Source organism: Aythya marila (assembly GCF_965140915.1).
Source record: "Aythya marila genome assembly, chromosome: Z".
NCBI classification, from domain to species: Eukaryota; Metazoa; Chordata; class Aves; order Anseriformes; family Anatidae; genus Aythya; species Aythya marila.
The window spans coordinates 43,330,960-43,354,558 of record NC_139080.1 but is presented as its reverse complement, the minus strand read 5'-3'; the positions used below and the strand labels follow the sequence as shown (position 1 = coordinate 43,354,558).

At 38.0% G+C, this 23,599-nt stretch overlaps 1 protein-coding gene across 1 annotated transcript in view; it reads left to right on the top strand.

Moving 5' to 3' along the window:
- Positions 1 to 23,599, top strand: part of FRMD3 (FERM domain containing 3) — a 154,614-nt gene that overhangs the window by 38,811 nt on the left and 92,204 nt on the right. The window lies entirely within an intron of this gene.

Here is a 23,599-nt window from a genome sequence, read left to right as displayed (position 1 = left end):
TAGTAACATGTAGGTCTCCTTCCCTTCTTGTTTTGTGAAATATTTGCTTACATGCCCATAATGTTGTGCAAGTTTGATTTTCTAGAAGTCCATAGCCCTTTTTTAAGACCATAAAAGAAACTTGCTTCAGAGAAAGCAATGAAAAATTAAGTTTCAACTGATGTTTTATGGGCTTTCTAGATGTTTCAGTAGTCTGAATATTTTAAAATGCTTGCTTTTTGTGAACCTGAATTTAATAGGTATTTTCAGAAGAAAATGTTTTACTTTACAAAAAGATTGAAAATAAGTTGAGGAGGCTGGCAAACAGATAGTCTTGTTGTAGCCCTTGTGCCTTAACTAGAACAAAAAGGAAGAGAGTGGTAAGAAGCTTGGTAGTGGATATGTTGTATCTCTATGAATAAATCAGAACTACCCAGTGTATGAGTGTGTGTATGTGCATCTGTGCATGTAACAGTTGATGCACAGTGATGGATGTGTTTTGCTTTCATATAAAGTTGACTTTGCTATCTCTCGAGGCAGAAGCCTGCATTTTTGTAACAGGAGACCCCAGGTGACAATGATCCATACTATTCTGGCACAACGCTGAATGGCTGTGGAGTGCACAATAGGTGACTGCCTGAAGTCCTAGGCAGAAGGTGATTTACTTATTTATGTTATCCATTTATTTTGTACTGCAGAAACACATTTTGATGGTCATTCTAGTCAGTTGCCCCTGCCCAGGTCTCAGTACCACACTTTTGTACTGCTTACCTATCCACCACACAGAGGTGGTGGTTAGCTCCAGCCTTGCTGTAGTGAGACAACTTTTCATCTTGTGCCTGGGCTGGGCTCTGCTGATACCTGGGATGAGATCCTGAAATACCGCACATTGCTGTCGTAGGTCTCCTTTAGGTTGCCCTTTACCACTCTTGTGCTTGTTAAGGCAGAAATATGGAGTAGGAGGAAGAACATTTTTTTCTGACTCCTACTCTCTCTCTGATTTTTTCATCTGGTTGCTTTTCTTGTCAGAACCCATTTTTTATTCAGCTTTGAGCATGCTGGAGTTGGTATCGGGACTGATGCTGTTTAAAATCGTTGTCGTGGACATGGACAGTGGCATTGAGTGCACCCTCAGCAAGTTTGCTGATGACACCAAGCTGTATGGTGCAGTTGACACACTGGAGGGAAGGGATGCCATCCAGAGGGACCTGGACAGGCTTGGGAGGTGGGTCTATGTTCAACAAGGCCAAGTGCAAGGTCCTGCATCCAGACGAGGGCAATCCTAAGTACAGATACAACATGGTCAGAGAAAGGACTGAGAGTTGCCCTGAGAAGAGGGACCTGAGGGTGTTGGTTGATGAGATGCTCAATGTGAGTCAGCAATGTGCTCTTGAAGCCCATAAAGCCAGCTATATCCTGGACTGCATCAAAAGCAGCATGGCCAGCAGGGCGAATGAGGTGATTGTCCCCCTCTCCTCTGCTCTCATGAGACCCCACCTGGAGCACTGCCTTCAGCTCCGGTGCCCCCAGCACAAGAAGGACATGGACCTGTTAGAGCAGATCCAGAGGAGGGCAACAAAGATGATCAGAAGGCTGGGGCACCTCTCCTGTGCAGACAGGCTGAGAGAGTTGGTGTTGTTCAGCCTGGAAAAGAGAAGGCTCAGAGGAGACCTTATAGTGGCCTTCCAGTACCTAAAGAAAAGCTGGGGAGGGACTCTTTGTTGGGGGTTGGGGAGAGATAGGACGAGGAATAATGGAGGAAACTAAGAGAGGGTTGATTTGGATTAGGTATTCATTAAAAATTCTTTATTCAGAAGGTGGTGAGGCACTGGCACAGGTTTCCTAGAGAAGCTGCAGATGCCCCATCCCTGGGAGTGTTCAAGGCCAGGCTGGATGGGGCTTTGGACAGCCTGGTCTGGTGAGAAGTGTCGCTGCCCATGGTGGGGGGTGGAACTCAGTGATCTTTTAGGTCCCTTCCAACCTACACCATTCTATGATTCTATGCTCTGATGAAGAGGAAGCATCAGCATTTAAGCTTCACCATGTGAGACAGAAAAGTAGCCAGGTGTAAAAACTAAGAAGGGATTTGTTTAGGTTAAATGTAAAACCAAAATACAGAGAATAGCATGTGGCATGAAGAGTGATCACACTTGTTGAAAGCATTTTTCAGTGCTTATAATATTTTTTTGATCTAATCCATTTCTTACTGAAGTAATTCCAAAGTGATTACTTTGAGGAATCATTCTAAATACTGTGTGTACTTCTAGAATATTACATGGAAAATATTGTTGCTTTTTTTTTTTTTTTTTTTTTAACTGATTATCACCGAAGAGAATTTGCATGGTTCCCAGGCAGATACTGCAGGGATGGATATTTATTCTTTGTATGATATGATGGATATTTATCCTTCTGAAGCCAGTAACATATCAGTTGACTTCAGCCAACTCCCCAAGGCAACTTCAGAACTCCAGGGTCAAATGGCATGCATTGAACTGAATACTAGACTTAATTTAACCTTTCCATGGATGTGTGTGGAAAAAGGGATAAAAGTTTAATAAGGAAGGAAGTATATTTTGTTGTTATAAAGAAAATGAAATCTTTTTTTGAGAAAGAAAATTGACCTTTCTTTGAGAAGGTAAGTAATAGCAGTGCAATGAAAAGGCTGACCACTTTGACAACTGGATGACTTAAGGGAATGGCCACAGTGAAATTCCTTTATAGTGACCCTGATAGTGCATTTTTTTTTATGTTCACTCTCAATGACAGTTCAATATTAGCTAATCATGACTGTTTTGAATTTAAAGATTTTGCATATATAGTGTAGCATCGTATTTTTAGACCTTTTTACATTCCTTTCATTGATGAAAAATCCCCTCAGTACAGATGCAATCTATTAAAATGGTCGGAACTGTCAGTATGTATGAAAGAAGAAAGAATTTCCCATCAGTTTTTGAAAATATGTATGATAATTATATTTCCCAGTGTTTTTGCAAGTGTAAGTGCTGTCAAATCTCACTGTTTAGTGCCTGTGTAACAAAGGAGAATGAAAATGTGGAAAGGGGCCATGCTGGTAGCAGCATGTTTCACCTAAAACACTAGCAGGAAAACCTTCCTGTTTTGGTTCAGTGACTGTGAGAAGAATGTGTTGACATTAGTAGCAGGCTCACTCCTGCCTCTGCATAGTGGTCACTTCTGCTATAAAGCAATCTTTTAAAGTAGATGATGGTCCAAGTCAAATGTTAGTCCCCACTGTATGCTGGTGCAGTTTTTTGTTTACCTGGTGTTGTGTTGTATTTTTAATTTTCCTGGCACCTTTTTCATATCAAGAACCATTTTTTTTTTCCTGTAGAAGTTATTTACAAGTGCCAAATTCTCAGCGAAAGAAATGGGGATCCGCTCTTGAGGTCAGAGCAAGGTCTAAGTGCTATAAGCTGTAAAGCATATGTTGTTCCACATTAGCTATTTGTGCAATGACACCCAGAGGAGAACTGAAGAAGAAACAACAATAGGTGGATCACTGAAATGTGTGAAGCCACAGGACAATTCCCATTACTCTACCATTAGAGGTAATGCATGGAAGGCATGGCTGCAGTAATGGCCAGAATGCTGTTTTGAAGTGGGAAAACACTTCATTCCCTCATTTACTGCATTAATCATACATGCAAAACCCATTTGCTTCTTTATGTATGAGATGAAAACATGACCATCAGTGCTGCTTTTTCTGATTCTATTTTTTTATCTAAATGATTTATTTTTTAGCAACAATTGTTCAATAAACCTTTGGTGATATACTACATCTATTGAAGTGCTAACTGTGAAGAGCTTTTTCACCTTTATTATTGTTATTATTAATTAATTTATTATTATTATTTTTTTAAATAAAATCGATACCACATTCCTGTAGCCTGAGTTGATTTAGGATGTGCACTTTTCCATTTGAAGCATCTTTGGAAGCATTAGGTATGCTAAAACATAATGAGGAAGGCCTGTCATTTCCTGGGAAGAGCATATAAAGACCATAAAGATCATACATAACAGAGATCAGTTTTGTTACTCGGTTTCTGAGGAAATTTCAGTGAAAATGTCAAGCCCTGCTACTTTTAAGATATGTAAGATTTTTGCAACTTATTGGTCAGCTTACTTTTGAACTAATGAACATAAAAGCAGAGCTAATTAATTAGCTTTTTCATCCTCAGAAAGAAAATTTTAAACTTAATCATAATTAAAGAAATTAATTCACAGATGTCTTTGCTTTATGTGAAGGGAGAACAAAGAGCTTAGGCCACGACTTTCTGTTTCATTGCATAATTGATGCAATGAAATATAGAAATCCATTGATATATATATGAAATATAGAAATCCATTTGCCTTGATGATGCCATTCCTCTTTTTCTGCTAGTGCGAGTTCATACCTTTCATTGAACAATGCTTTTCATGGAATCTCCCATGACTGTACCAATTGATAATTGGGGACAAACCTAGTCTCCCTGTCTTTCCTTTGCAAATATAGCGAGCTTTTCAAAGGCTCCTGTTGCAAGTAGGTTGAAGGAATCCAGCCATCCCAACGTAGTTCTCCTTCTTAGTAGTTCTCCTGTGTATTTCAGGATCCTATGAATGCTGCACCTTGAATCCTGCAGTGCAACAGTCCCTGTAGCCACTGGTAAAAAGCTGTGTGTATTTGCACTCTTTCAAGTCGATGCTTCTAGGCTATTCCTGAGTCTTATAAATGTTGCCAGTATTTCTGTTTTTCCCTGCTCTGCAGTGAGGACATGCAAGTAGACAGGGCAATATGGAAGAAGAATGCACATACTGGGACTGCATGTTTTCCACTGCAAACCTGTGCCTGATTCTCCTTATGTTTTTTCCTGAGAATATGATATGCATTGGAACAAGCTCCCCAGGGAAGTGGTCATGGCACCAAGCCTGATGGCTTGTTGAAGAAACATTTGGACCATGCTGTCAGACATATGGATTGATTTTTGGATGGTTCTGTGTGGAGCCAGGAGTTGGACTTGATATTCCTTGTGGTTCCCTTCCAACTCAGGATATTCCACGATTCAGTGATTCTGTATATACCTGTGATATTACCATGGTATATGCATGTATTTCAGACCATCAGAAATCTGCATGATGTGTAGTGCTGCATTTTGCTACTTTAGTGCACTGAATACAGAAAAGATTCAATCTGAGAGTAAAGAATGTAGGCAGGCATGTCAATGCAAAGGCAAACACAGGAAAGGATGACTCTTCCTCATGTTATATATATCTTGAATTTTATTGAGACCAAACCAAAGGAGCTTAAGCACTGAAATCTTTATTCCACTTTAGGAGTTGAGTGCAAGCTTCAGCTCCACAGCTCCATAAATTAGCATGAAGAGATCCTTTTGTGATGTGCATATAACAGCTTGCATTGTAGGCTGTGACACTGACCTGAAACTGCAAAATGCTGCATAGTGTGTTTGCTTTTTTTTTTTTTTTTTTTTTTTTTTCTCCATCTTGGATGTGAACTTGTTCAGCCTCCATCCATAAAATGTGAAGTTAGGGGGGTCTTTGACCCTTTGCAGATTTGAGTTCTAAAAATAAAACTAGTCAGATTTGCAGAGTTGGGGCCGTGATGCATAATAAATAACTTAAAACCACTGTCTTTTCCAGGAAGTATCCCCTAAAAACAGCATTTGAACTAATTAAACAAACAAACAAACAAACAAACAAAAAAACACATTGAACTGAATTATTTACTCAATTAGAATAGCTTAACAAACCTTCTGAAAATTCTTCTTATGCATATGTTCTTGAAAGCAAGGAAGAATTTGTCATGGTAGCCTAAAAGTTTGGGTTGCTGGCCTAGAACCACTGAAGTTTATTCTATGTTTATTATAAGTTGGTTATGGTACCACTCTCACGGTTATGTGCTTTAGGTGTGGGACATCCTAAAGTAAGTTAATATTGAATGTTTGAAGGTTATCCTTGCTCTTCCCGATTTTGGATGGTAAAGCTGGTGTAGAGCCAGCCTCAGCAATGAGTCAAGACCAAGTTACTTCCACTGATGTATGCATCCTTAGGTGCCCTTGTAATGTTTCCCTTCTGATGGCTCCTATCAGATGGCTCTGCTTTGATGTACCCCGTACAACAGCATCCTGGCAGCAGAGTCATGTCCCTGCACTGGGCTGTAACCCAAATGGCTGGCTGGGGGATTAAAGTGTTGTCCATATTTCCTTTGTGTGATCTTCAGGATATGTTGGACCATGACTAATGGTCAGAATAAGACCTTGAATTTGCTTTGATCTTCTCTGAGAAGAAGAAATATGTATGGAAGTTTACAGTTTGCATTTTTATTTCCTTTTTTGGTGCTTGGGGAATGTGTGGGGAGAAGATCTTAGACTTTTTTTTAGCTTAGGACCCATGCATCAAGGAGCTGGTGTACTTCCATAGTTATGTTTCTGGGAGGAGACATGCTCTAACATTCAGTGCTGCTGCTCTTGACAGTTATTTTTAAAAAAAATCAGAATAGTACAAATATGCAACTTAGATTTTTCCATCAGTATACTAGGCAACCTTGCAGTGTTTTTGTCAGTAGATAAACTTCCTTGCACATCCCTAATACATCTCCTCTCTGGAAGAGTTTGGTTATATATTGTTCTTTACGTGACCAGGAGACAATCATTCCCATATTACAGCGAAAAGTTAATAAGAATTTATTCCATGATTCTTTGCACTGGGACTGATTCACTGTTCAAGATAGTCTGGAACAAGACTGTCTTCTGAATGGAAATGTTGGTGTTAGCACAGAAGATGAAATGGATTGATGATTAAATTATCAAGTGTCATAATGTCACTAAGCACCCAGTATTTTTGTTGCTGTATTTTAGGGTGTTCAGTGCTAGTAGAACATAACAGAGAAGGACGTGGAAGTTTGTTGTGCCTTGCTATACAGAAACATGAGTCAGTGGATTACAGTTTTTATTATTTATTTATTTATTTATTTATTTATTTATTTATTTATTTATTTTTCACATGAAGATTGATAGGAAAGAAAGTGGCAAAGCAAGAAACAGTTAAAATGTAATTCATAAAATCTATGCAATTTGTCACTAAATTTTTTTATTTTCATTTTTTTTTTTTTTAATTTAAAATTTTAAATCTCTGATGCAAACACCCTTTAAATTGTTTGCTTTTTCACAGTCTAGACATGAAAGTGTTATATAAGGAAAGAAGAATCTTTGTTCTTGACATGGATTAATATCTCTGTGTGCAGAAAAAAACCACCTGAATGAAGTCTAATTTATGTAGTCCTGACAGGATTCTGTTGAAGACTGATTGTTCACTGATACTGTTTTGGTTGAACTAGTACATTTACTGCAAGTCATGCAACATATTTGCTATTCTTTTACAGTACTTCCAGTAGCAAGTAAAGGGAAATCAACCCCAGAATTGCAAGGCTGGCTTACATATAAAAACAAATTGTATTTACACAGTGCAGTTTGCTTCCTTATTTACTTTCTGGTGTGTTGAGGAGGACAGGTTTTCCTTAGCTTGAGGCTCATGCTTTGCTTGTTACTTTTTTTTACAGTTTAACCAGAGTCTTGTCTAACTGTATGACAGCTGAAGCAACAATTCTAATGCCAAAATGGGAGCTGTCAACATCAGTCTGCTAGCATCAACCTTTACACTAGGTGATGTGCAACAGGAGACAAATGTTGCTGTGGAGAAAAGTAGGATGGTTGCTACTTTGTGCAGTTGAGAGGTTGAGGTTTGCTCCTATTGTAGCTCTTGTTTTGGAGTATCAGTGATTTGTCTATTGGTGATCAGAGAAAGAAACTGAAAACAATATGTGAGTTGTTAAGCTAATGTGTCTTTTTGATGTGCACTATGTAGTTATCTGATAATTTCACAAGCAGCAGAAGCTCTGTGTTGTAGCCTTCTGTTAATTTTGAAGCTTTCCAACAGAGACTATAGGTCAGAGTAGCAGGTGATGGTGGGTGAAGAAAACTGGGAAATGTTCTAATTTAAAACATCAGAAGTCTAAAATGGCCAAATGGAACACAGTGAGTGGAATTTCCACTCACTGTAGTCAGAATCTGTTTTATAAGTTTATTCCCTTAGCAGAGGTGTTTTCGTTTTTTTTTTTTTTTTTTTTTTTTTTTTTTTGAGGGGGGAGAACTTGATGAATACGAAATTCAGCTCATGTTCCATGCACAGATCTTAGGATTTCCCTTATTTCTGCTAGCAGAGAGGGGAGTAGGGGAGACACACGTTTTTCCCCTTGATGTGGGGTAGATTAGATAGGTGTCGTGGCACAGTGAGAAGGGGACCACAGATATTGCACAACCAGGGCTGACATCTGCCTCTCTGCCTTCTGTTTCACTAATCTGTCATTAATTTTTTGGAAATGTGAGCTTGAGTGCAATGGCAAGTGTTGCTGCTTGAGGTCATGGCATATGTGCAGTCGACAGAAGCCAGCACAGAGGAGCTTTTTGGGGTATGGGAAATTCCTCAAAATGTACACAGAGAAAAACTAACTGAGAAAGGAGCTGAAAACTAACTGTATTCAGCAGAGCCATTCTCTTGTCAAACAATGGCTTTGCCCTGCATTTTTAAGAAACTTCAAGTCTGTAGCTCTCGCCCAAAATTAAGTATACAACAAATTAACTGCTTTCAGCATAAATTAGGCAGCTGAACTAATTATCACATGGGATTCTCCTTGGATCTTTGTTGTCCTGTTCATAATTTTTGAGAAAAAAATTAAAGTCTAAACTTTATAGCTGTTTAAAATACCAGAAACAGTTGTCATGGTGAAGTTTTGCATCATTTTAAAGGATGATGCTGAAAAGCAAGGTAGATGTTGCTTGGTTGGTCTGGAAAAAGTTTCACCCATTATGGTGCTTCAAGTTGGCAGCTCTGTTTAGGGACCCAGTAAGATAAGGATGAGACTCTATTCAAAACCTCTTAGCAAAAGTTGTGCTTAAAACTTTGGAAAGGGTTCAGGTTCATGAGAAACTGGACATTATTAAATATGACAGCATATATTTTTTAAAATAACTGTTTTTGAATGCTGTCAAGTAGATCATGGTCTGTCATTAAAATCATTTTGATGAAAGGAGATTGTTCTAGGTAGCTCTTTTATTTTAGTACTTTTATTTTAATAAAAATGTTTGTAGGCAATTATGGTACTCTTTGATGCTGTTTAGTTCAATTGAAGCATGATTTGTCCAAGTTTTCTTTTTTTTAAAACTTATAATACAGTAGAATAAACCAGAATTTCCATCTCTCTCTCTCTCTTTTTTTTTTTTTTTTTTTTTTAAGCTGTAAACTACAGCTGACCACCTCACTGCCTCAGCTGAAGACATGCTGTAGAAAAATGTAATTATTGAGCCTGACAAAAGATAAAGCTGGCTAGTATAGGACATAAAATGGATAAAATTGTGTTTACTGAATTTTACAGACAGCCCAACAATCTAATTGCCTTCTCTAATTTTAGAATCCTTTAATCTTTTTCACTGACATCTTTTATATATTTATATAAAAAGGTGTGTCTGTGCATGCATGCATAGACACAAATGCATAAAAAGTGTGGTGTATATCTGTGTGAGAGGTGTCAAAGATGCATTGTGAGCCAGGCAAGGAAGTGCATTTTATCACCTCAATACCTGATGACATTCAGCGTTTTTGATCTGTGAGGTATTATTATTCTAGGATCTTAAAATTAACATTTCACGACTATCATCTGTTGTAGTCCAAGACAACTACAGATGAGTCTGTGTGGCAGTGGGGTCACTGTATAAACAGGTAGTCAGTCGTATGTAGAAATAAATATTGGCAGATAATTACTGGAACATCTTTCAGCCACGTGGTGAAGCTGTGCCCTTCCCTTCACTTATTTCTGATGGCTGTGCACTGCTAACATCTCATGCCTGTTTTCGTGCCATGCCTGTAGCTCATTGCAAATCTTGGAGCTTGGTAAATGAAATTCATTTAGTTTTGGTTTTCCACTTCCTATTGAGAGAAAGTTGAGTGAAGACAAAGCTGCAGAGCACCCTGGCCACTGGGAGTCCTGATGTGCTCTTCTCACCCATGTGGGCAGGGGCTGGACACCATCTGCTGTGTGCCAAAGAGGACAATGGGCAGGACTGGAAAGGTTGGAGAAGACTGGGTGCTGGAGACAGGGCAGCCTGAGAAAAGCATCTGGGCAATACTGACAGACATGGTTTAATGTTGGTTTAGGTACTCCTGTGTGGAGCCCAGAATTATACTTGATGACCCTTGTGGCTCCCTTCCAGTCTGGGATGCTCTGTGAGAGGGAGTGTCGGTGCTCAGGCTTGATCTCCTAGTGATAGGGGACCCTCTGCCTTGTCCAGAATATTTGGTGTGGTCTGGGAGTTCAGCGTCTGGAATACTGTTGTGCTTAACTGTAGTGCTTTCCCAGCTGATTTGGGAATCTAGTCCTTTCTCTCAGGCTGAGCATGTGACCGTGGATGGGTTCGGGTTACTGACAGAAATGTCCATGCTGTTGGAGTCTTCCCATGCCTCTCTGTCCACCTTCTGCTCATGTGTGTACGTAGGGCCCACAACCAAGTGTTGTTGCTGCATCCCAGAAGAAGCATGCAAAGTTACTGAAAGACTTGCTTACTCCTGTGCTGGGCTGTTTCTTGTTTTCTTTCCTGAAAGTCCTTTTTTTTTCTTTGCTGTGTTAGGTAGAAGAAGAAATCCAAAATGTTGCTTTGTGCTGTAAGACGAAACTACTTTTCTATCTTTGGTGTCATCTGCTGTTTTACATATCTTCTTCAATCTCAAAAGAGAAAATCATTATAAAATTACTGCACGATGAGGTTTTACAGTCGGTTTTGGCGCAGCAGGTATGAAGCTGTCAGAGCTCTGCTTGTTATAATCTGCATATCAACATTGTGATGGCTTTTTTTTTTTTTTTTTCTCTCTCTCTCTTTTTTTTTTTTTTTTTCTCATAAGCCCATATCAGCTGTACCTGATCTGGGTGAAGATCAGCTTCACCCAAAAGGGAGTTAAGAAGGGAGAACATAGCTGTAATTTCCTCCCAAATTACAGGATGTTCAGTGCAGATCTTTTAAAATTTTTAGGGGAGAAAAAGAAGCATTTTGTACCTGGGGATGATATTCAAAACTGTTCACCAAGTTACTCCGTTTTCTTCCTGACTTCTGCTGTGGCTCTGCTTTAACACTGAATGTGACAGGAATGACTAGAAAGAGAAGCCTTTCTAGTGCAACAGGTGTCCTAGGAATAGATGTACAATATATTTACAGATGTTACTGTTTTTTGTTAGAATTTTTGACTGGCCTTCTCCCTATGCCACTTTTTTTGGTGTTTAAGTATCTCTAAAACAAGTACCCATTTATGAGCTTTGACTTTCTTGAAGAGACTTTCTTGGGAGAACTATGCACTGCTTCCTTCCCTACAGAACATAGTTTTCACTATGTGTCTTTCTTATCCAACAATTAAATGAATACAGGTGTTCGTGTTCAGTAACTTCCTCTGTTTTTTTTTTTTTTTTTTCTTATTTTAATGAGTTGTCTTCTACATGTGTTCAGTTGTAATAGGGAAGAGGGACAATTGAGGGAAACTGGTTAGTGTTTATAAGGATCTTTTGCATATATGCCATAACTGAATGTTTTTTAAAATGCTTCTGTTAAACGTCATCTGCTGTGGAGCATGTCAAACAACTCTGTGTTAGTTTTGTTTAGACATATATTCTGAGGTTTGGTGTAGCACTAAACTGCTGTAAGACAGCAAAATGTATTGTGAATTGCCATCCACAGTGTTTTTGTGAGATCATGGCTTGTACTGGGAAAAGCTGGCTGTGCTATGAGATGTCATTTGGTATGTAATTCAGGGCTTTGCTTTCCTTTTTCTAGGTGTAAGAAATGTTTGCAGTATCATATGATTTATTTCAGATAAATCAAGCGTAACTACTACTGAGAACCAATCAAGTATCAAGAGTTCCTGATTCAGTCATTTTAATATTTTTAATATTAAAACATATTAACATGCATTTTAATAATGTATATGTACTAGGTATCAAAGATGTAGAAAATAGAGCAATTACCGTAACAGCAAAAAGAAAGGTCAGTTTGTGTTTCATCTTTCCATTACTCTGCTGACTTAGTGGAAACAGGGAGTCTGGGCAAAGGACAAAAAATGAAGACAAATCTGACTGAGTAAGGGAGAAGAGTGAAATCTAGTAAGAGAAACAATTCATTTGCTATGGGATCTGTAAAATGTATTGCTTTATTATCTTCTTTCTGCAGCTGCAGTTAATGGAACAATCCTTTGCTTGGATTTCTGCCACCTATTATTTAAAATGTTTGTATTGTATCTTTTGTAGTGATATTTAAAATAAATGAAGAAGTATGCTCTGTTTTAAATCTGGTTTATATCTAGTTGTTCTTCAAAGAATCACAAAATATTTACCATAACTCTAATATCATGGGTGATGATTAGAAACGGAAAGGGGATTTGTTCTGACTGTGCTATCAAATAGAGGTATTATTTTAGGTAGTGCTAATGAGGCAGTTTGTGTGGCTTTCAAGGACTGAATGACCTCCATAAAAAGAGAAAGAAAGAGAAAAATCAATCCAACTCCCCCTACTACAAAAAAAAAAAAAAAAAAAAAAAAATTGCGAGCTGAGAACATTTTTCTTGGCACAGAGACAGAAGCTTATATTGCACAGAGAATGGACTCCTCCTCTGATGCCAATAGCTGACTTTTATTAAACACATTGGGGTGCACTGGTATAGGCACTTTTTTGTCCAAGGAACGTTTCTGGAATACTTCTATTCTCCATAGTTTTTAATCTAACATAAATTTGCTTTTCTGAAAACTGGATGTATAATCTTGCAAATTTCATGTTTGTTTTCCTTCTCAACAGGACTTTAACATCTGGCAATTACAAGGATGCAGGGGACAGGAGGGGGAAGTATTGATGAAAAAGTTCATTTTGTGTTATTATTTCTTAGAGAAAATAAGTTCATATATGTGTGTGTGTCTATAAAGCACTAGTTAAGCAGTTTGGAGATACATACATACATACATACATACATACATGTATGGTGGTTAAAAATTTCTTTCAGTTCACTCCATGCCTAAAGAGTATAACCAGATAAAACACTTTAGCAAGTGGGAAATGACTCAGTGTGCTCCTTAAAGTTATGAAATTTCTGCAGTCAAAACACATGGGAAAAGTGAGAAAGTATAGTGTAATACTGATAAAGACCAAATAGTTTTCTTGTAAAATGAGTTATTTGCCTTCGATAGGTGAGCCAGATGAGTATTTGAAAGATGAAGTGTGTTGATGAATATTAAATTACTAAGAGGTGGGAGGGACTTTTGTGTCCCCACCCTCTTTCAATCTATGATAATCTTTTTGGATATCCTCTGAAGGTATTGTGATGGGTATCCTCTGAAGCATTATGATATGATTATATGGTATGACTATCAGACAGTTCAAGCGCATGGCATGGTGAGACTTCCTCAGCTACCCAAAAGTTTTCACCTAGGCCTTTATCACATTAGATTAGTGCATGCACTGTACTTTCAGCTGTTTCACTGGGAGCTGCTGAGTTCATCAGCGTGGCTGAGGGTCTTGCCTGTCAGGAGACATTATCTCTGATTTGCAGCACTTGGAGAGATTCAGCGTGCTTCTCAGTTGATATTCCCAGACCACTGCCTACACTTGTAATTCTGGAGTAATCCACATAATGGTGGCTTGGACTCCCATAATATCTAGTTATATATTCTGCTTTTTCTGTAAGCTCTTAGCCTCACACATCACTCTGATAGCCTTTCAAATGGGCATTAATTCAGCACTTTTCCTGTCTCTCTCCAGGGATTATCTTCCATGATCTTCCATTTCTTTCTCCTTCCTTTCCACCCTGTGCATGCACGAGCAGTGTTGTAATTCCCCAAGGAGAGGGACATGGGGCATAACCCCAGCTTTGGAGAGATGCCTGGAGGTGCCATTACCAGGGGTTTCAGCTGCCCTGTGGCAACAGCAGCCACATAGTTCTGTTTATCTGTTTATCCAGCTTGCCCTTCTCTGTTGCAGTCCTGCTTTTCTGTTTAGTGTGGAAACAGCAGTGTGGCTGCTCCTGTGTGACCCTCACCATGGCTTGGGTTCAGCATGTTCATCTGAGCTCTGAAAAGCAGTAGGGTGTTCTTGTCCCTCACCAGCTTAAATATTTTCACCCACTGAAAAGATTGCCTGGGGTCCAGATAAGTGTTTCTGCCTGGGGTCCAGCAAAGTGTTTCTGACCATCAACCCGTACCTGGCGACATCAGGAATCTTTTGTCTAAAACCTAATTAGGCTTTTAGGTTGCTTTGTAGGTAGGGGCTGAGACCTCCTTCTTGGGGTCTGTCATTTGGTTTGCTGGATGGGGTGCGATGGTGCCTGCTAGCTGCATCTACCAAGTTGGTTTTGATTCTCCGGATACAAGAAAAAAGGCAGCGTTAGCTTTGTCAAACAATACTGGGAATTGTGTAAAATGATCAGAAGTTTTGTTGACAGAAGCACTCAGTTCCTTTTAAGAAATCAATAGTGCCTCAGTTGGCATCACGAATCCTGCACTAATGGAAGCTGTTACCAGAAGTGAGCAGTTAATGCTGCAAGCCTTCTGTGAGGCCATCACTTCAGGGACATAAAACCTAAATGGCCAAGTATTGCCCATGTGCAGAGGGACAGGAAACAATGATGAGTGCTCTCTCTAAATGAGTACTGCATTTGTGGTTTCTTTAGTGCCTGACTGGTGGCAACTTTAGAGAACTGTAGTACGTTAACTATAAATACTTCTTTTTATCATTTATAACATGGTCGTGGTCCAGAGTAATTTACTTGCAAAATAGCAGTAAGGTCAAGAGCTGATTGCGTGAAAGCACGTTCTCTGTTATCTGTTTTCACTTCTGCCATCCAGATTTTACTGTATAGTAGAATACAATTTCTGTTTTACATACAATTTTGTACTTGTGATAGTTTCCTTTGCATGGACTGGCATAGTGGAATTTTTCTATGGTGTAATTGTTTCTTTTTCTCTTTCATCCTTTATTATTTGACCAGTATCATCCTACAATACCCTCTAATTCAACAGAGGGAAAAATACACTGTTGTGTGGATGAAAAATACATAACCTCAAAAAATGTCCTTCATTTCCCAGCTGAGATAGCATGCAAGAGGAGCCGTCTTCGACAAATTTGTTTATGACCTCGCTACAGGAGATACCTGTGGGTAAATTTTCAGTGCTGCGTGCATTTAGCTATGCAGTTTCATTTAAGATTAATAGAGCTTCCACAGCTGCACTCACACATACAGCCTTGTCATTGCTCTCTACTTTTTCCTTCACAACATAGACACTTTTCTCCTTTTTTCCTTGCTTTCTCCCTTATCCTTAAGTTGTGTTTGGCTATTTGTTGCCTAAATGAAAGAGTGGGAAGATAGACTGATTTAATTTAGTTCTATTAATTAATTTATAGCACTTGGGGCTAAACTGATAATTAATTAAGAGCTCAGAAATTTGACTTTAAAGACTGCTATCTTTGTAAAAATGATATTCTTCAAAACTCATTTCAGCTTAGGAAATGAGTTTGAAAAGTGGAGAAGTACCCTTTATGAGTGGAAAATTGTCATGTTACCTCTGTTAATTTCTGGCATTTCTGCTAACATAAATCCACTGGACATTTTGCGGAGTGTAGGTGTACGATTTTGTTGTTTTGTGTATGTGCTTCCTCCTTCCCACCCTCCAAATAGCTCCTGAAATTTATCTCTTGAAATATTGCACTTTGGAGTAAACTCACTATGGTTTCTCTTAAGTTCATATCTTCTGTTATCACTGGGGAGAAATACAACTTTACTACAAAAATCTGGGAAAGGCAAAGCCTGCAGTTCAAATGCTTTTGCAGCTTAACTTTTTTTTTCACTTTTTTTTTTTTTTCTTTTTTCTCTCTCTCTCTCTTTTTTTTTCTTTTTTTTTCTTCTTCTTATTTTCTTCTTAACAGCAAAAAACCATAAAAGTTCCTTTAGAAAAACAAATTCTAGTTTGCAGGCTTGTTTAAGACTTACTTCCTGGGCAAAGAGCATATATCATGGAACCAGAGGTAGAAGAAAGCAGCTGACGTCAGAGCCTTAGGCTAAGTGCTCCTGTATGCTTATGCAAATTGTAAATTGGTCAGCTTCTCATATAGGATGAATGCCCTTTTACAGTGTAATTGTGGTAATGGTGGTTTGTCTCTGACTTGAGGTGTTCTTGTGGGCAAAGGTTATCGGTGGTGACTGCTGAATTCTCTATGAAATACAACTCTGATGCTTTTGCTTGTTTATTCACATCCCTCCCTTTCTTTTCTCCCAAGAAGCCTTTCTTGCTTCAAAGTGGGGTAAAATGAGATGAAAATTCAACTTTACTTCCTGCTTTACTTCCTGTAGTTTTGAGTGAATTGGTGCTGTTGCATCAGTGTGCATTTCTACAGCATGTGTGCCTGTGAAGGCCTCTGCTGAAGCCATGCTGTGAAAGCATAGCAACTAAGGGAAGCACATATTCTGGTCATAGTGGGGGGGCTTTTTAGGAATGAGACGCACTTATCTACTCACTTCCTGAAGATGCAAGTACAGTCTTCCTGTAGTGAGTCTTGATACCATAAGGTACATTTCTGTTTTGTGCACTAAACACGGTAATGTTTAGTTGTCACTCTCCTCCTTAGAGGAGGATTTTCCAGTACATCCCTCAGATCCTCACATGTCCTGAGCATGTCTCGTCATGCAGCTTCATGTGGCTGACATTTATAATGGGGTGGTATAAGGACTGGATTTCCAACAGTGTAATAGACTGCCACTTTTTCCCTTCAGTTAAAGAAAACTAATGAAAGCTTTGCTATTGCTGGCATGTTTTTTTTTTTTTTTTAAATTTATTCTTATTTTTGATTTTTTTTTTTTTATTATTTCTCCTGGGTAAGACAAGTGATTCAGTTCATTGGAAAGACCTGGGATGTACGGAAGTAAAACCTTTTTACAAAAGCTAATTCCATAAAGTTTTGTAGTTAAATGAGTAAACTCATGCATAAGAAAACGTATTTACAGACATAGACTTAAAAAAAAAAAAATCATCCTCACCTACATTCTAGTTTTAGGAAATGTTTATACAAATTAAGGTTGGGTAATTGAATAAACAGAATGAAATATATCATTTGCAAGAGTTAAGTAATACAGAGTAGTATATGGAAAAGCACTTTTGTAATTAAATAAATGCCAACTGCTTTATTGCAGTGTTTTTTTTTAATCTTTTTTTTTTTTTTTTTTTTTTTTATTAGTTTATTAGCATTTCACCCCTCCCCCCGTTTCAGGTTTGTAGAAATACAATTATTTCCTCACTGTAAAGAAAAGAAAATTCTATTATGTATCCTTTGCTTCTAAAATGAAATCTGCCAGTTCCAAATCAGGTTTTGATAAGAAAAGTTCCTTTCTCCTCCCCAACTTTAATTAAAAAATAAATACAGCTGGCCTTTATTACAGTTGACAAAACTTTCCAGTTAAACATGTATAATAGATCTCCATTGTATTTGCAAGTACTTTAAAATATTAGAGGATACCAATTATGAGAAGGCAGAAAATCCTTTTGAAGGATTATAGCATTTTACTTCAGCAATGAATCGTGAGTGCTTTTAATCTTTATATTTCAAAGGGATTATGCGATGTCCAGTTCTTGCTAAATGTCTGCAGTGGTGTGCTCCTATTGCTGTCTCAAAAGGTAGAGCAGTAAGGGCTAAGGTTACCAGTGCTTCTTCCATCTCGTGAGTAGCTGCAGTTACGTGTAGTCCCAGTGACTCCATAAGCCAAAAAAAGCTGTGACAAGTTTGCTCAGGTTCTGGGGGTTGTCAGTGTTAGGGTTGGCCATTGCCATCTTGGAGCTGAGCCTGTTCCACCTTGCTGCCTTCAGCTGTTGTAGGTTTGGGATCTTCTCTTGATCTTCTTTTGTTGCTGCTGTTTGGGCAGGACTTAAAAAATCAGTTCGAGTGCTTCACAGAATTCAGGCACACCAAAGTACCTGCCGTCTTCATGCTCTTGTCACTCCCTGTTCAGCTCCCAAGTGTTGATTTTAAGCCAAGCCTGGTACACTGGTTAGGTAGCATGAGACCCAGTCCACTAGTGCTGCTGGGTGAATTTATCACTGTGCCACTGGAGACAAAAACAAGCATAGTGACAGCTGCCCCAAAACTGAAATTAATGGGGAATTGCACCCAAGTGTCATTGTACAGCTGCATTTCATTTCTGTGTAGGACAAGAGGCCTCACTACCGAGTCACAGAACAATTATGAGTGAAATGGCAGGAGTGTGCCTGCTGGGAGTCAAGGTGTTTCTCTCACAAAAAACAGAGCAGGATTTTGCTGTGTCCAAACAGGAATCAGAAATAAGAGAGGTGGCAGGTGAGGCAGCAGCTTAGCTGTGTAAATTTCTGTTGCTTTTTGTCAAGTGTTATGTTGTACTAGTTCAGTTTTCAATGGGTAAAGTTGCTTTTTGAGTTATGTTTTTACCTTCTGGGAACTTATTTTTTCAATCTATTTTTCTGGGCTGGTTAGGTTTCATTCAGTGGTGGTGTTATGGTTGTTCTTGAATTTAAATATTTAGGATTTTTAGGTCCATAGAACTTAGAAATAGAGAACTTTGAAATATGTCACACACTAAAGAAAATGAGCATCAGAAAATCAGACATTATTCCTGTCTTGCCTGAGAGCCTGAAATTTTCAATATTTAAATGGAATTGGTTTAAATTATGGCTTTAAATAAATTGGTTTAATTACAGCTTTATTTTATTTTTTTTTGGGGTAGATTTACATTAGTCTAGCAAACACTCTGGTATGTGAGCAGCTTTACATAGAGTTAATTGCTATTCACAAAAGGAAAGACACTTGTAGGATGGGGTTTGAATCCCCCCTGCACAAATAAATGCTATGCTTAGAACTATGTGCTGCTGCTTAGTGATGTCAGTGTCTTCCTGACTGATAATAAGTGCAGCTGGCAGGGCTTCACTGGTTAGGTAACAGAAGTTTAATCTGCTCATGACGCTTCCTTGTGACAACATGCAGATAAATAGACCCAGAACTTCACAGTGAAACAAATGCAAACAGAGAAGTCATTCCACTGAATGTAAGATTTCAAACTTTTATAAATAGTTTTCCTCTTACTTTCAGAATCGTGAAACAAGAACAAATATTTTGTGGTCTCATTTTACATCATCAGAGAAGGCTTGAATTGGCAGGACCAGATACACTCTCCTCTGATTTTTTAATGTGCACAAAGAAACTAGGAATTAAAACAAGCAAACAAACAACAAAACAATAACAACAAAACTCAAAAGCAAGCCCAAGTTTGGAATATTACTCTTGTGTTAGATTAAACGTGCCCATGAACCACTGAGACCTTTGGACTATTTTCTGCATAGTAAAGGAGTTACCAAGGAACTGGGTTACTCAGTCATGTATTTGTAGAGTTGCTGAAATGGAAACAGTAATAATAGTATCTGGCAGTGAGTATGAAACATCTCTGCAGTGTCTTCCTCAGTTCCTAGAGCTGAGGAGTAAAGGGCAGGCAGGATTGTCTTGTGAGTCCATTCATCAATGGGGGACAGTATTTGACTGTGTTCTTTTGGAGTGGAGAATGTCCCTGGTTTAAATTTCTGCCAGAGCTACAAGTTTAATTTAATACATACTCATTCCTATAGAAAATAAAACTTTTGATCCAGCTTAAAAGCCAGATTTTAGCAGTTATCTGCAAGTATCTGCAATCCCTGTTCAGGGATTCTGTCATTTATATTGTATTATATCCCTTGCATGTGTACAGGGGTTTGTTGTGGCATTTTAGTGGTATTAAGGTCAGATACTCAAATGCAGCCTGAGGAAGAACATATCTGTCTTGTTTGTGCCTACTTATCTAAATAAAAAAGATAGATATTCAAATTATTTATAGGAATCTCCTAAACCTTATTTTCCTGTGCATGTGTGGAAAGGATATATTATAGGACCCAAAGGCTTTTTGAAAAAAACACTTTTCCTAGAGTATGGATCAGAGAAATCTGAGAGAAAGTATATCTCATTTGAGATGACTGGATTTCAATTAACAGACCTAGAGAAAAGTGACTTAATTAAGTTCTTGTTCTGTTATGGAAAACAATGCACTGATTGCAATCTATAATATTTTGGCTTTTTTGCTTCTATGTTTTGGTGATGGTAGTTTCAGCCTGGGTTGTTTTTCTCTACTTGAGAATATTTGATATTTTCTGGGTGAGATATGGTATAATTATCAGCCTCAAAGCTTTTAGAAGTCTGACTTGATTTTTGTTCTCAGATTTCTGTGGTCTGTTGCTGACATTTTTCAGTGGTATTTCAAATAATGGCTTTTTTATGATGTCATTTTTGTCTTGTTCTGACAAAGTTCTGAGGTGTAGCAAAAAATATTTTTGGAAGCAAACTGCTTTATTGGTATAACACTTTAAAAAAAAAAAAAAAATCATGTAATTGGAGAGCTATATAGCAACTGTGTGAAGTTTCAGGCAATATTTTATATTCATTATTCTGTGACCCAAATCCATTCTTGTGCTCTGTTGTGGATGACTGGCAGTTCCTAATTTAATTTATCCATATTCTTTCACGAATTAGGATAAGCTTTGGATTTAATGTATTCTTTTGTACTATACTATGTAATAAGTATATCAAAGAGCACAGGAGACAGCAAAGATTATCAGATGCTAAAGCTCAGGAGAATTTGGAGCATTGTTAGAGAAATCTAGAAAATGTTTATGGATGCTGTTTGCAGTAAAGAAAATGAACAACCATTGCCCATCCCTCTCGACACAGTTTTGAATTCAGACTTGAGGTCCTCTGTGCCACACCAAGTATTTGTTTTTTGTGTGTGAAATATGATCAGAATTTTTTCAAATACCAGATATTTTGAAAACATAATAGTGGAGTAGTTAAAACAGTATTTCTAATGAGAGCACATTATGTACGTATCTATTTAACAACTTTTGTCAATTTAGAATCTTTTCTTAAATCTGGTAATGAAAGGTGGATCTGGAAGCCTGACTGAATAGTGCTATTAACTGAAGTGTATATTAACACAGGGTGGACATATTAACTAGTCCCTTTTATTTATTTCTGGAAGGTTTAAGGATTTGTAGAGCATGAATTTAGCTTGGAGGCTTTTGTTTGCTCTTTTTTTGTTCGGTTGATTTCTATCATCTACCTTTCAAGCAAGAAAATTAGGGCAGCAATTCATTTAAGAAAGGGAGCTTTGTTATTGGACTAAAAAACACAGTATGTGTCCTAGCCTTTTATCAGATTCCTCAAGAACTTAAATGTTTTTTTTTTATGATTATTTATGTGGATGAAGCCAAGGACTTGTTAAATGAATGGATTAGAATGTGAACCTATAGAGTTGAGTAGATTTATTAACTGTTCTTCCAGTAATGCCCTTTACTACTGTCAGATGAATATCTGATTAGTCCATTTTCCACATTTACAGTGTTCTAAAAATTGAATTTATTTTATACACTGTTGTCAATAAAATCTATTTTCATGTTCAACTGTACCTGAGTCACTTAAGAGCTTTTATTCTCCAGCATTATTTAGTTCATTGGATGTTTATCTTAAAAGCATGTGGAACTGAAGTTTCATATGTGTTCGTGTTTTTTCTTACTGCCTATGTATTGAAATGTCACTGTGCAATTCTTGCCTTAGTATTTTGATGCTCTTGCTTGTAGCAGAGTCATATAAGTTTGCAGAGACTTCTAAGATTTTAAGCTAGAAAATACTTCATTGAGATACAGACCTGAAGGAGATTTTTAATTTCTCTCAGTCACAGGGAGAGCAGTAATCTTCTTTAAGTATTTTCCAGCCTTTGATAAAGGTTTTGCCTTTTAAGGAGAGTTTCCTCCATGCTGTCACTAGCATGCCCTTACCTGTAACTGCATACAGTATGAAAAGCCAGTGTTCCTGTTAACCATTCCTAACGCCAAAGAAGTAATTTTTTAAAAATGTCTGGAGGCTGGGGAGAAACAATTACAAAAGGAAATAAGTTGCTGCTGTGTTGCAAAGGAGGAAGGTAACTACGCAGGGTGCAAAGCATGAGGTTGAATGAGCATGTACAGAAACAGACAAACTGCGTTAACATCTCTTGCCACTGGCTGTTTAAAAATAGGAAAACAAAATGCAGAAATACCACGGTGCAGATAAGACAGTGATATCCTCTGGGCAAGGTGTAGCATGTAGAAAAGTGAAGGATGCGTAGTGAAGGGTAAATACATAGGAGGTAGAAGGGAGCAGAAGAATGGAGTGTTGCAAGAGGGTGGCTTATACAGTGGAGAGAAAAGCAGAGGCCCCACACTGAGGAAAAGGCATCTGGTGAGAAATGAGTAGTTACTTGTGGCTGGACATGATCTCAGAAGGACAGAAGGTCCATGGGGAGAGGAGACGGACAGTGCAGCAGCCACTGGTGCATGGGAAAGGCTGTGCAGCACTCTGGTGGTGGCTTAACTGAGGGTGCTTTCTATTTAGTTTATTCATTGATGGAAGCGGAGGGACAAACAACCATATCCATGAGATAGAGTGTATTAATTATTAATTGCAAAAGTAACAAAACAGTTATCAAAATAGTGCAGTGATTTTCTTGTCTGTGTAACATTCCAGTCTTGAAGCACATTATTTATTTATTTATTTATTTATTTATTTAGTGAAGTAGCAGGTCTTACTGGATGGTGGTGGTCACAAGGCCATTTAGATCATTTATAGACTTATAGATCATGACCTTGGACAGGCAACAGCACTGTTTTGCCTCAGCTGCTCCTGTATAAAATGCAGATGATAATGATGTCCAGTTTTGTAAGGGACTTTGTGAAATACATGATCTACCTGTTAGTTTCTGTCCAGCTGTGCTGTTCACACTTTAACTAAGCCTTATCCAACCTTAGCTTCTTAAAGGTTGGATAAGGTATAGTATCCAGATTCAAGGAATCATTTGGAGGAACAATTAAACATTTTTGAATCTATGGTGATTACATGTCCCATATAGTTTTGATTTTGTAGACATTAAAGAGTTAAGTACAAAGACTCTGGTAAAAAGAGGGACAGAAATGCAGAGACTCTGTGATGGGGGAAGCACCTCTTCCTGCTAAGAATGGACTATGAACAGCTTTGCCCCAGTGTTTATACTCTCACACATCAGTTTGCTGGTAATAATATGAAAAAAAAAAAAAAAAACAAACACCACACATTACTTGAATGAGAAGAAATGTTAAGATTTATGTCAGTTCTATGTACCAGGTAGTAGATTAAGGAGAGATGCAACATAGTATTAGGATTGAAGAAAAGCCGAAACAAAAAATGAGGTCATTAACTAAACATCATGTGTATAGTAAGTATCCTCATGACTGTTGTTATTTAGTGATGAGGCAAAGATGAAAACGTCCAGTCATTCATCTATGCATTTCTTCCTTGTACTGTAGTGCTAGCTGGGAATTAAGGATCAGGTCTTCCTTGCTGTGGGCATTGTGTATTGATCCAGTGAGATACTTGCTCCTAAAAGTCCTTAAGGACTCACAATTTTAAAATTCTGTATGTAA